Raw genomic sequence first — 13,237 nt, forward strand, 5'->3', positions numbered from 1 at the left:
CTTCAATGATCTCTGTGTTTACCATTTTCTCACCTATTCTGCTTTTGATTGTATCCCACGTAATTCTTGGGGTTTCTTCATTTTTCTTTGCTCTTTTTTCCTGATTTTTCCTCAGATAGATTTGTATCCAAAGTGTTTGTCTCCAGTTTCGCCGATTCTGTCTTCCATTGTTTCAAACCTGCTCCTCAGCCCTTCTATGACACTGTCCATTTCTGAAATCTTATTGTTTATCTTTTGGATTTCTAATTATTGTTTTTGTATGATTTCTAGTTGTGAATTTATTTTGGTATTTTGTTCCTGCATTATTTTCCTGGATTATTCCATTTTTTGGTCTGGATTTTCCATGAATTTGTCTATTTTTTCTTCATTTTTGTCTGTTTTTTGCTTTAACTCTTGGATATATCTGAATATTAGAGATTTGAATTCCCTATCAGGTAGTTCTAGTGTCTTTTCTTGCAGTGGGAAGTCATCTGGTGTTTTATTTTGGATGCCTACTGGAACCATCCTGTCCTGTTTTTGTAAATGTGTTGATATTGTCTGCTGTCTTTGGGGCATTTGGTGGTTATGTTCTTCGTTTATTGATTGTAGATTTGTTTGTTTCATCCTGCTTTTTTGTTTTATTTGGTTATGTCCGAGCAGGTGGGTTGTATGTTCTTCATTGTTTGCTTGTCTGTAGGCACGATACTTTTCGCCTCCTTCTCCAATGGTCATGGTCAGTCGCTCAGGTATAGTATAGCAGGGCAGGTCCACCTGAAGGGGAGTTTCTGGGATGGGTTGTCTGTGGCATGTACTAGGGCCGACCTGGTGGGCCGGGATTCAGTGCAGGGAAAGTTCCCATAGGCCATGCCTGTGCTGTTTGGGGGTGTGATGTTCAGTGCACAGTGCAGGTAGGCAGGAAGGATGGGGGAGATTGTGATGTGTGGAGTTTAGATGGGTACAGGAAATAGGAGAGAGAAGAGAGAGGAACAGGAGGCAAAAACATACAAACAAACAAAAAAGAGTGAAAAGGGAGCTTGCCACTGGGGTGGAGAGATGAGAGACTGAGAAATCGAGAAAAACAAAAAGAAAAAAAAGAAAAAGGTAAAAGAAAAAAAGAATAAATAAAATTAAGAAAAAAGAAAGAAACAAAAGCCCCCAGGGATACCACTGGTGCAGCTGTGAGGATTGGGGAAGTTGCTTCCAGGCTGTGACGTACAGCCTGGCTACAAGAGGTTGAGGTGTCACACAGTGGCAACTATTCAGGAGACAGGAAGAAAAGGTAAGTATAGAGAGATGAGAAACTGAGTAATGAAGAAAGACAAAAAGGGAAAAAGAGAGAGAAAAAAACAAAACAAAGAAACAAAAAAACAAAACAAAACAAAAAATAAGAAAAAGAAATGCCCCCAGGGATCCTACCACACGTCAGCACAGAGTAAGGGAGTAGCTCCGAAGCCACGCAGTACTGCCCGGCTAGAACAGGCTCCCAAGCCAAGAAAAGAAAAAGAAAACAAACAAACAAACAAATCAAAACAGAGCAAAGCAGAACAAACAAACAAAAAGCCCCAGGTGTCCCACCAGGGTGGTGGCATAGGCCAGGAAGCAGTTTCACAGTAAAGCGGTGTTTCACAGCCTTTCAGGAAGAAGCAAAGATGGCACATGGAGCCAGGTATTTGAGAGAAAGAAGGGGGAGGTAGTCAGAAGTAAGGAAGAAATCAAAAGAAGCAGAAAAAGCAATACCAACAGCCAAGAAGTGGCACTCAGGGAGCCGGCCAGTGTGGGTGGGTGGAATCCAAGCAGCACCGAGGTGAAGCTGAAGCTTCCCAGCCAAGAGACTGTGGTCACAGGAAGCAGAAGAGGCCAAGTGGGGGTGAAGAAGTGTGGGTGGTGGGAAAGCATATATAGCTGGTTACCGGTTGTTCTGACTCCTGCTGGAAGCTCTGTGAAGCTGCTTTCTCATACCGCCATTCTCTGATCTCTGATAGGAGTCCAAGATGGCGGATCCGTGCTGTGCTAGCTGATAGGGGACCTCTGTATGTATCTCTCCTCGGTCTCTGTTCTCTGTCAGTTTCTTATTCTATTCAGCGCTTGGCTGAGTTCTTTATCTCGTCGTTTGATGCTTAGGGTTTCAGGATTGGCATGTGTCTCTGTTTGACTTAGTTTTTCACATCTTTGCTGTGGAGGGACTGCGTTGTGTTTCTGTCTATAGTGTCATGTTGCCTGGAAGTCTGGATATATAATTCTTGGCTGGTGATTTTTTTCCTTCAAGGCTTTATATATGTCATCCCATTGCCTTCTTGTGTGCATGGTTTCTGCTGAGTAGTCTGAGCTTATTCTTATTGACTCTGTTTTGTAGATAACACATTGTTTTTCCCTAGCCACTTTTAAAATTCCCCCTTTATCTTTGGTTTTGGCAAGTTTGATTATAATATGTCTTGGTGACTTTCTTTGGGATCTACCTTATGTGAGGTTCAATGAGCATCTTGGATAGATGTCTTCTCATCTTTCATGATATTAGGGACGTTTTCTGCCAACAAATCTTCTACAATTCTCTCTGTATTTTCTGTTATCCCCTCCTGTTCTGGTACTCCAATCACTCATAGGTTATTCCTCTTGATATAGTTCCACATAAATCTTAGGGTTTCTTCACGTTTTAAAATTCTTTTATCTGATTTTTCCTCAAATAAGTTGGTGTCGGGTGCTTTATCTTCAGTCTCACTAATTCTGACTTCCATTGCCTCAATTCTGCTCCTATGACTTTCTATTGAGTTGTGTAATTCTGAAATTTTATGGTTAATTCTCTGGATTTCTGTTTGCTGTCTCTCTATGGATTCTTGCAGCCTGTTAAGTTTTTCATTATGCTCTCCCGTAATCTTCTTAAGTTCCTCTATTGCTTTGTCTGTGTGTTCCTTGGCTTGGTCTGCATTTTGCATGAACTCCTTCCTGATCTCTTGAAGAGTTCTGTATATTAATCTTTTGTATTTTACCTCCAGTAATTCCAAGAAATTCTCTTCCTCTCAAAAATTTCTTGATTCTTTTTTGGGTGCTTGCTGAAGCTATCATGGTCTGCCTCTTTTTGTGATTTGATATGGACTATTGTCTCTGAGCAATCAATAAGTTATTATATTTATTTATTTTGTGTTTTCTTACTGTGTCCTAGCTTCTTGTTTTGATATGCCCAGATAGGCTTCTCATGTGAGCTAGTTTGATTATTGGTGCCTTTGAAGCTCTAACGTCCTGTCACCAGGTGGTTAGACCTGTTACTAGGTATGTGAGCCCAGGAGTCCATTTACTTTTCTTGTGTGGATTCAGCTCTGGTGTCCAGGTAGTCAGTCACCAAGTGTATGGTGCAGGCTCTCACCTACAGCCCTAGACAGGCAGAAGTGATTGGTGTAGGCACAAGTATCTGACTGCAGTAGGGGGTCATGTGCTGAGCAAAGCAGGGGGCTGATGGCTGCCCCTGAGTGTCTGTGAGGAAAGAGTGTCTCTGTTCCCTAGAGCACATAGGTGGGTGGGTTTTGCAGCTGGATTATGAGCACCCAGTGCTGTTGGCTGTAATGACTGGGAGGCACCACTTATTCTTGGGCCCCTGTCTTGGGTGGCTAGATGGTGTGGGTGGAGCCACCAGTCCTCAAGCCACTGATGGGGGCAGGTGAGCACCCTGCTTAATGGGCAGAGCAGTGTCAAATGTCACAAACCTCCCACTTCACCATATAGTTGATACAGTTGAAGTTAGGCTTCAGGTATATACCCGGTTGTGCTGTGGTAACAAGGATCTATGCTGTTGAAACGGGCCCACACAAGTCTATGCAAGGGGTGAAAAGCATTCAAAGTCTGTGGAGCCCTTATGCTTGTGCTTAGCTAAAGGAGCTGTGCCTACCCTAAATTCCCAGATTAGGGGAGCATGTAGATTATTTTTTTCCTGTTTGTTAATTTGTTCCCTCTCCAAGGCCAGGAGAATGTCTCAGGGTGCATGACAGGTTCTATTTCCAGCCAGGGAACTCAGAAATCACTGAAGCTGGCCAGGGACCTGGTGCAGAGCTGGGAGGGGACAGGTAAATGATAGAGAAGTGTTTCCCAAAGGGAGCGTTTTTGATCCATGCAGTAGATCAGACGCATATACTTATCTTTTGCCAATTGAGCACTGCTTTTCACTGTTTCTGGAGGCCCAAGTAGACCCTCTGCCACTCAGTCTCTCCTGATGTGGAAAACCCCTCCCGAGCACTGCTTGCTTCACCACGCATGGCAACTGATCCAGCCTGCGGGATCTCTGATTGACTTTCTTATTTCTAGAGCTCATAAACCAGTTTCATTCTTTACCTTCTGGCTCTCTCTGATGATTTGTTTATAGCTGTTCTTTCTTGAAACATTTCTCCATCATCTTTTGAGAGACATTAAAAAAAAATCTGCCAACTCTTCAGACAAAATTAGACTGGACTATGAGACATAAAATGATACTCATGAGGGGTGTACTTTTTCGTTCAAGTAGATACACAAGACTAAATGGGCAGCTCCTGTCTGGAGGCGAGATGAGAAGGCAGAAAGGGACAGGAGCTGGCTGAATGGACACGGGAAATCTGGGGTGGAATGGGGGAGTGTGCTGTCACATTACATGGATAACAGCTAGGGTCACATAACAATGTGTGTATAAATTTTTGCATGAGAAACTAACTTGAGCTGTAAACTTTCACCTAAGGCACAATAAAAAAAAGGAAAAAAATTTCTTTTTAATTTATTCTCCAGTTCCATTGCTTATCTGTAAATGATTTGTATCTCTGTGTTATACTCTTGACTCTCTTACTGTCTTACTATACAGATTCTTCCTGGGCAATTTCATTCACTTCCTGAGCTTCTATTGCTACCTATACGTCAAGATCTTTATTTATTTATTTATTTTTTGAGTATCTAATTCAAACCAATATTTGTAGTTTCTAGAATGTTTATCCACAGACTGCTTTCTTGTTACACATGTGTACCAATGAAAACAAAAGAAAAAAATCACCACCATCCCTATAAAAGGAATGGTTTCTTTTCTAATATTCTTTAAAAATATACATTTTACCATCCTTACACCTCAATAAAGGTGGCAATGTGATACAAACATTGGTTTACTTTGTTTTCCTCACTATTAAATGCGTGTCCACAAACTACATGTTATAAGCTTTCTCTTTTTTGGATCTCTCCAGTGTTTTGTCCATTGTTTTCTCGTTTTCCCCTCTACACTTGGGGCAGTATCACTTGCCCTTTGGTTTATGGTTAAGTCCCACGCACGAGAAATGAAACCATTATATGGGGCATTCATCGTTGTCACAGCCTATCAATTCTCCATAGGAGACCTAACTGTATATCGGTTCATTCCGGTCAATGGGAAGGTCTGCAGGAGATGTGCTTCCCTCTGTCCTTTGGCCTTAGAGGGTTTCTTTTTCTTTGATGTTTTTGCTTTCTTCTCCTTTGGTGTTCCTGAGGTGATGTCATCATGATCATGATTATTAGATGCATTCTCTTGATTCTCATTGCTACTTTGTCATTGGTTATTATTGGGCTTCTCTGCTTGAGCGATTGTCTAACTCTTTGATTTATCTTGGCTGGTTTTGCAACTGTTGCCAGTGATGTCATTGGTCTCTTAATGTGCCTCAGATAGTTTCACATGACTGTCCACTTGTCTGGTCCGGTTCTCAACCAGCTCTACCATTTAACTCACAATCTGAATCTTTTCACTTTCCAGTTCCTTGCTCCAAATCAGGGCTCTTGGAATGCAATGTAAAACTCTCCTCTTCTGTGTGCCCTCGGTCTCACGCTTAAATCTCTCATAAAATTCATTCAATTCCTTTAGAATTTATTTCCCCGAGGTGGAGATGCCGAAGTCTGACGACACGGCGGCCCAGGAGAAGCCCGGCCACACCCTCGCCGCCAGCCCTCGGCCAAGGGAGAAGCTCGACCGGGCGCTGTGGGCGTATCCCGCCGGCTGCCGAGGCTAATAGTGTGGCCACTCGCTGGCGGAGGAAGCGCCGCCAGCCGCCATTGTTCCGCATCTTTATTTTTATCGCTCTCTTTTAATCTCTAGACCTATAAAGTCCACTGCCTACTAAGTTGGGAATGCTACAAGAAGAGCATACGTAGGTGGATGAATGATGGGATTAGTTTGAGACATGTTGATTTTGAGACATCCTCTCAGCTGTACCTCAGACATCTCAAAATCAAGAATAATTTCTCAAATCTGTAGCCTTGAGAAATATTCACTGTCACTGTCATTGTCTTGGTTTGATTCAGGACTATGTAGCTATGCATTACAAGTGTATAAAATACTTTAGAAATCTGAGTAAGACATATGTGAAGATAAACCCCACAAATATTTAGGGCTCTATTACTTTAGCAACATTTTTTTGGGTTCATGGTTTGAAGCATGTTGAGATCTGCCTCTAAGGTGAAAGACAAGTTGCTGCATCTTGCATCAACTACCACGAAAAGAGAGACACAATGGTTGGTAGCCTTTTTTGGATTTCAGAGGCAACATCTATCATATCTGAGTATAGTATTTCAACCGATTTATAGAGTCACCCTTAAGGCTGCCAGTTTCAAGTGAGGATTATAGCAAGAGAAGGTTCCAAAGCAAGCTCGTGCTTCAGTATAAGCTGTCCTACCACTTTCTTTTATGAACCAGCAGATCCAATAAAACCCAAGTGTCTGTGACAAATAGGGATGCTGTGTGGACTTTTTGGCATGCATTAATAGGAGATTCACAGTGTGATCTCTAGGAGTTTGGAGCAAATTTATGCCCACTCCTTCAGATAACTATTTTTTCTTTTAAGGCATAGTTTCTGATTTGGTACTGGGCTTTGGTACAGACTGCTCACCTAAAATCATGGGACATCAGTTACCATGTCTCCAGAACTTTACAAGCATAAACTGTGTATTGTCTGACACCACCCCTCCTTCCTGGCCATAAGCTTGGTAGTGCACAACAGTAATCTATCTATCAAATGAGAATAGTATATAAGGCACTGGGCTTGAGCAGGTCTGGAAGACACAAGTAAGTTGCATGAGTAGGTGATCCAGACTCCTTCAACACTGACTTCTGTTACATTGCCTCCTCTTCCTCAATCCATACCTATGGCCTTCTGGGGTGCTCCTTATTACTAGATGACTAAGAAAGAAAACAAATTGAACTTGGTTTACAGATAGGTTTGAACAATAAGATGGTAATACCCCAAAGTTGATAGCTGTAGAACTATAGCTTAACTCAGGGGTTATACTGAAGAATAGTGGAAAGAAACATCCTCTGAAGCAGTGCATTTGGTTGTCCAGTGTGACTGGAGAGAGGGCTAGATGTGTGAATCCACACTGATTCATAGCCAGTTGTTAATGGTTTGGCTGGATGGTCAGGAATTTGGAAAGACTGTGATTGGAAGATTGGTGGTGAGGAAGTCTGGGGAAAATATATGTGAATGGACCTTTCAGAATGGTCACAGACTGTGAAGATAATGGGGCCTCATATGAATGACCACCAAGGGACACCCATTGCAGTGGAGGCTTTTAATAACCAGGTGGACAAAATGATGTGCTCTGTGGATATCAGTCAGCTTTTCCCTAGCCATCCTAGTGCTTCCTCAAAGGACCCATGAACAAAGTAATTATGGTGGCAGGGATAGAGCTATGTATGGGCTCAACAACATGGGCTTCCTCTTACTAAGGCTGGACTGGAAAATGCTACTGCTGAGTGCCCAATCAGCCAACAGCAGAGACCAGCACTGAGTCCTTGATACAGCACCATCTCTAGGAGATCAGTCAGCCACCTGGTGATAGGCTGATTATACTGGATGTCTTCCAACAGAAAGGAAGCAAAGATTCATCCTCACTGAAATACACAAGTACCCTGATATGGATTTGGTTTCCTTGCCTGTAATACTTCCGCTAGAACAAGGGGACTTCTTAGACTCAATGCACAGCCCATGGACTCAAAGACTGCCTTATCCACCATCATGGCATTCCTCATAACATCAGAAGATCCAGAACTTATAAATGGGAAAAGTGATATTATATTTCAGTGGGAAAAGAATGAGTTGATTTGATAAAAGTTGCTAGAATATTTGGCAATCCATCCAAGAAAACAGTTTTGGACATTTACCTCACATTACGTACAAAAGCAAAATCCATAAAATGTAAAGAACTAAATATAGACAAAATTAAAATTTAGAATAATTTTAATGTAGTATATGTATAACCTTGGAAACCCTGGTGGCATAGTTGTTAAGTGCTATGGCTGCCAACCAAAAGGTCTGTGGTTCAAATCCACCAGGCACTCCTTGGAGACTCCATTGGGCAGTTTTACCCTGTCCTATAGGGTCACTATGAGTCGGAATTGACTCGATGGCAGCGGGTTTGGTTTTTTCGTTATATGTATAACCTTGGAGTCAGTGAAATATTCTTAAACATGGTATGAAATCCAGAGTTTGTATGTGAAAAAAAAACATTTGGCTATATAACAATTTAACATTTTTCGTATGGTAAAAGACACCATAAACAAAGTTAGAAAAATGATAGACTTGGAAAAAATATGTGCAATGCAACACATATGATTTATAATATACAAAGAAGTTCCTATAAATTGATTCCCAAAACAAATCAAACAACCCAATAGAAAAACTGGCAAAAAAAAAGTGAAGAGAAAATTTATAGAAGAATATAATGAAATGATGGACAGACATGAAATGATACCTAACCTTACTAGTAGTAAAGAAAACTAAAACTAAAGCAAATATGTAATAACATTATTAATGTTCCCCATAATCTTCTCTCCCTTTCCTAAATAAGAAGGAATCCAAAACTAGTAGCCTGATTTCTACCTTTTTATACTTTCTCTGTGCTCAAAAATATATGCAAAATAGGATTACAAATATACAGAGTTTTGAATTGTATATTTAGAATTTGTTGAAACTGTCTTTTGCTGTGTATATTTTCACAAAAAACTAAATTGAATTAAAAAATTTAGAGAGTTTTGTTGATGTTTGTTTTTATAAAAATGGTAAACATTTCTCTGCAACTTCGTCTCTATGACTCAGCTAATAATATATAAGGAATATCCATTTAGGTAAATAATATATGCATAATGCATTATTTTGAAAAGTTGAATAATAATCTATTGAATGGACATGCAATAATTTATCCAAGCATTCATCCATTTGTTAGAAAAAGCAGGTAGTAAACAAAAGAATAAGAAGTAGATTGGCATCAAACTTCCTGTCAGCAATAATGGATGCTAGAAGACAATGAGTGGAAAATGCCTTTGAAGAGGGATATTTTTCAACTGATAAAATTTTACGGTTCTCCAGGCAGATGCAACAGTCATGAACTTTTATGCCCCCAGTGCAAAGGCAGCCTGATGGCTTCTGCCGGGCCACATAACCCAGACACAGCCATGCAGGGTTTGCATACTCTTTTTGAATTTCTGTACACACAAGTTCCCAAATGAGCAAATATTTAAATATCCAGTGTTAGCAATAGTGAATCAAATGGGCCTTTACACACTGTTGTTGTTGTTAGGTGCCATCGAGTCAGCCCCCAACTCATATAGACCCCATGCACAACAGAAGGAAACGCTGCCTGGTCTTGCATCACCGCCGTGATCCATTGGGAACTGGACTGTGGTGATCCAGAGGGTTTTAATTGGCTGATTTTCAGAGGTAGATTGCCAGGCTTTTCTTCCTAGTCCATCTTAGTCTGGAAGCTCCACTGAAACCTGTTCAGCATCATAGCAATATGCAAGCCTGCATGGGGTTAGTAGCTGCATATAAGGTGCATTGGCCAGAATCAAACCCTAGTCTCTTACAGGGAAGTTGAGAATTCTACCACGGAACCTTCAGTGCCTCACACACACCATTGTTAGGAGGGCAAAATGGTACAGACTTTCTGAAAAGCAGTTTGATAGCTCATTAAGACTTAAAGATATTCATATTTTCACCCAGTAATTCTGCTTACATGCCTTTAGTCTAAAGATATAATCAGTTGAGGAAGCAAAACTTTCTCAACAAGGATGAACACAGCATCATACATAATAAGGAAAAATTTGAAAACAACATACAGCATTCAACAACAGGAAAATTGTCAAATTCATTGTGGGCCATTTATGAGCTGGCATAGCCATCTTTTAAAAATCACATTTTTAAAGAATATATAATACCATTGCCCAGAATTGGACGTTGGAACTGCCCAGAATACAACATTCAGGGTAAGAAAACCAAAAACCACAAGTTTCAAAACACTTCAAGTGTTGCATTAGTAAACTCTTTGTAGTCTGGAAATCTACTGGAATTACCATAATATTTGGTTAGACTTTTAATTATACATATAACTAAATAAGACATCTCAGAGCACTAAGGTCAACTGTAAACTTGTACAAACTAGACATTCAAGAAGAAAGTGGTAGAAAAGTTCATTGCATATGTAAGGACATTAGTGTGAGTGTAGATTTTTAAAATTTGAGGTGCCAGAATATCTGAATTGGTGATTTCAGAACTAAAATTAGACACTCCATTCTGAAGTAAACTGAGAATTTCACTTCTACTCTTCTGAAGAAATCAGCTTCTGTTAAGGTTTTACTGTTTGAAAAACAACAACTCAGTGCTTGTTTACAATGTTTCCACAGCTGGCCCCAGAGAAGGCCCTCAATGATACATTAAATAAAGTTAGAGCTTATAAATAAACTTGCTATTTTAACTGTCTTCAAGGAATTTGCCCAGCAGACTCCTGGACTTTTTCCTCCTTCCCCTTTTAGCTGATTAAATAGTGTTTATAGTTCAAAAGACTTAGATTTAGAACTGATCTAATCTTTACTCTTTCCTAACTAATAGTTGGTTTTATATTCAAGGATTAGAATTCCAATTAAGTTGACTCAGCCTGTAATATATCACAAATCTCCATATCAAGAATGTTTATAGGTTTCATTTTAGAAATATTCCCTTAGTCAAATTGCACCAAAAATGAGAGATTTGTGTTAGACTAGAAATTGATGTGAAGGTTTGTAGTTAATTGCCCCTTGTAAACCTTCCTTCCTCTGAGATCTGCTTTGATGTGAACTAGTTACCAAAAACAAAAACCAAACTCATTGCGGTCGAGTTGATTCAGACTCATAGCAACCCTATAGGACATAGTAGAACTGCCCATAGGGTTTCCAAGGAGCGGCTGGTGGATTCAAACTGCAGACGTTTTGGTTAGCAGCTGAGCTCTTAACCATTGCAACACCAAGTCCCTAATTTATACTGCCTGTTAAATACCTTTTTGTCTGCTTGCAAAACAGAGCATGATGTTGCAGTTGATTTGAATGCCACATGTTCTCCTACGGAATGAAAATTATTCCCTCAATAAAATTTTTGTTTTAATATCTATTAGAGCATCTGTCCAGTGGCTTCACTGGGACAGGTGCTTGTGCAGAGAACAAGAGGACTTCTTTTACTCAATGCACAGTTTGTCCTGTTAGTCTGTCAATCAGCTAGAATTTCCTGGGCGCTGGTAAGCTGCCTAACAATGCTCTGGGTGTGGTAGGACAGAATTCAGAATAAGCATAGTAACCACCTTGAAGAGACATCAGAAATACAGATAAGCATGTTACCAACTGGAATAGATAATTATGGTCATTATGAAAGAGCAGTGAGTGAAAAGGAGAATCATGGTTGTGTTGGCGGCTTGAGCATCAAATGACCACTATTTCTTTTTTATTTTTTAATTTATTTATTTTGTTGTTCTCGTTGCTGAGAATATACACAGCAAAACATCCTCCAATTCAACAATTTTTACATGTACAATTCAGTGACATTGATTACATTCTACAAGTTATGCCACCGTTCTCACCTTCCTTTTCTGAGTTGTTCCTCCCCTGTTAACATAAACTCACTGCCCCCTAAGTTTCTTATCTAATCTTTTGAGTTGTTGTTGTCAGCTTGGAGCCCTGGTGGCGTAGTGGGTAAGTGTTCGGCTGTTAACCAAAAAGTGGCAGTTCGAATCCACCAGCCACTCCTTTGAAACTCTATGGGGCAGTTCTATTCTTTTTTTATTATTATTATTGTACTTTAGATGAAGGTTGACAGAACAAATAGTTTCTTATTAAACAGTCAGTACATATATTTATGACATTGGTTAACAACCCCACAACATGTCAACACACTCCCTTCTGAGCCTTGGAGGACCTTTTTTTTGGTGAAAATATACATAGCCAAAGTTAAACCATTTCAAACGTTTCTACGTGTACAATTCAGTGACATCAATTACATTCTCCAGTTGTGCTGCTATTCTCACTATCCTTTTTCAAATTATATTCAAATCATGGGGCAGTTCTATTCTGTCCTGTAGTGTCGCTATGAGTGGGAATCAACTCCATGGCAATGGGTTTGGTTTTTTTTCTGGTTGTCAATTTGATCCCACGTACATAGTTCTTAAAAGAGCATAATGCTCAAGGCAGACATTTTTTACTAGTTAAACTAAACTATTGTTAGGTTTTAAGAAGACTTCAGGGGATATTGACATGGAACACACATACCTCCTAAAATCTTTCTACGGATGACCCATTATCCTTCTCTAACTTTGCACCCATTTCCACTTGGGGCTTTCCTTAGTCATATGATCCTACGACCCTCACTTTGCATTCCTTCCCACCTCCACCCCAAGACAACAGCTTTGTTAATGATGGAGCCAACTGTAGACAGTTTCTGAGGGGTGACCTAAATTGGGTTGTGGGATGTATAATTATGTACGTGTGCATCTGTGGGAACTGAAAGTCTGTTCTGATGCTGTATTGACTAAACAAGAAGATTAAGGGGGTAGAATAGGGAGGGGAGACTGAACTCACAGGGAGTATTCGGGAGAAGGAGGAGAAGGAGAAAAGACAGGATTGGGGTTAAGCCTAATTTTTAAATGCCTGTGTCCATAGGAGACGGCATCTGGGAATCTATAGAAGGAGCTGCTGTCCTTTCAAAGCTTCCCTTCAGTAAATCAGAGAGAGGCGGTGTCTCAGTCATCTAGTGCTGCTCCAACAGAAATACCGCAAGTGGATGGTTTTAACAAACAGAAATTTATTCTCTCACAGTCCAGTAGGCTGCAAGACCAAATTCAGGGCATCAGCTCCAGGGGAACACTTTCTCTGTTGGCTCTGGAGGAAAGTCCATGTCATCAGTCTTCCTTTGGTCTGGGAGCTTCTCTGCACAGGAACCTCAGGTCCAAAGAACACGCTCTGCTCCCAGCACTGCTTTCTTGGTGGTATGAGGTTCCCATG

The 13,237-nt window shown here is 40.4% G+C and overlaps 1 pseudogene; it reads right to left on the reverse strand.

Moving 5' to 3' along the window:
* Nucleotides 1-5,123: 5,123 nt before the first annotated feature.
* Nucleotides 5,124-5,809, reverse strand: LOC101353791 (inhibitor of growth protein 1-like; annotated as a pseudogene).
* Nucleotides 5,810-13,237: the final 7,428 nt, after the last annotated feature.

Source organism: Trichechus manatus, unplaced genomic scaffold, assembly GCF_000243295.1.
Source record: "Trichechus manatus latirostris isolate Lorelei unplaced genomic scaffold, TriManLat1.0 scaffold00305, whole genome shotgun sequence".
Classification (NCBI taxonomy): domain Eukaryota; kingdom Metazoa; phylum Chordata; class Mammalia; order Sirenia; family Trichechidae; genus Trichechus; species Trichechus manatus.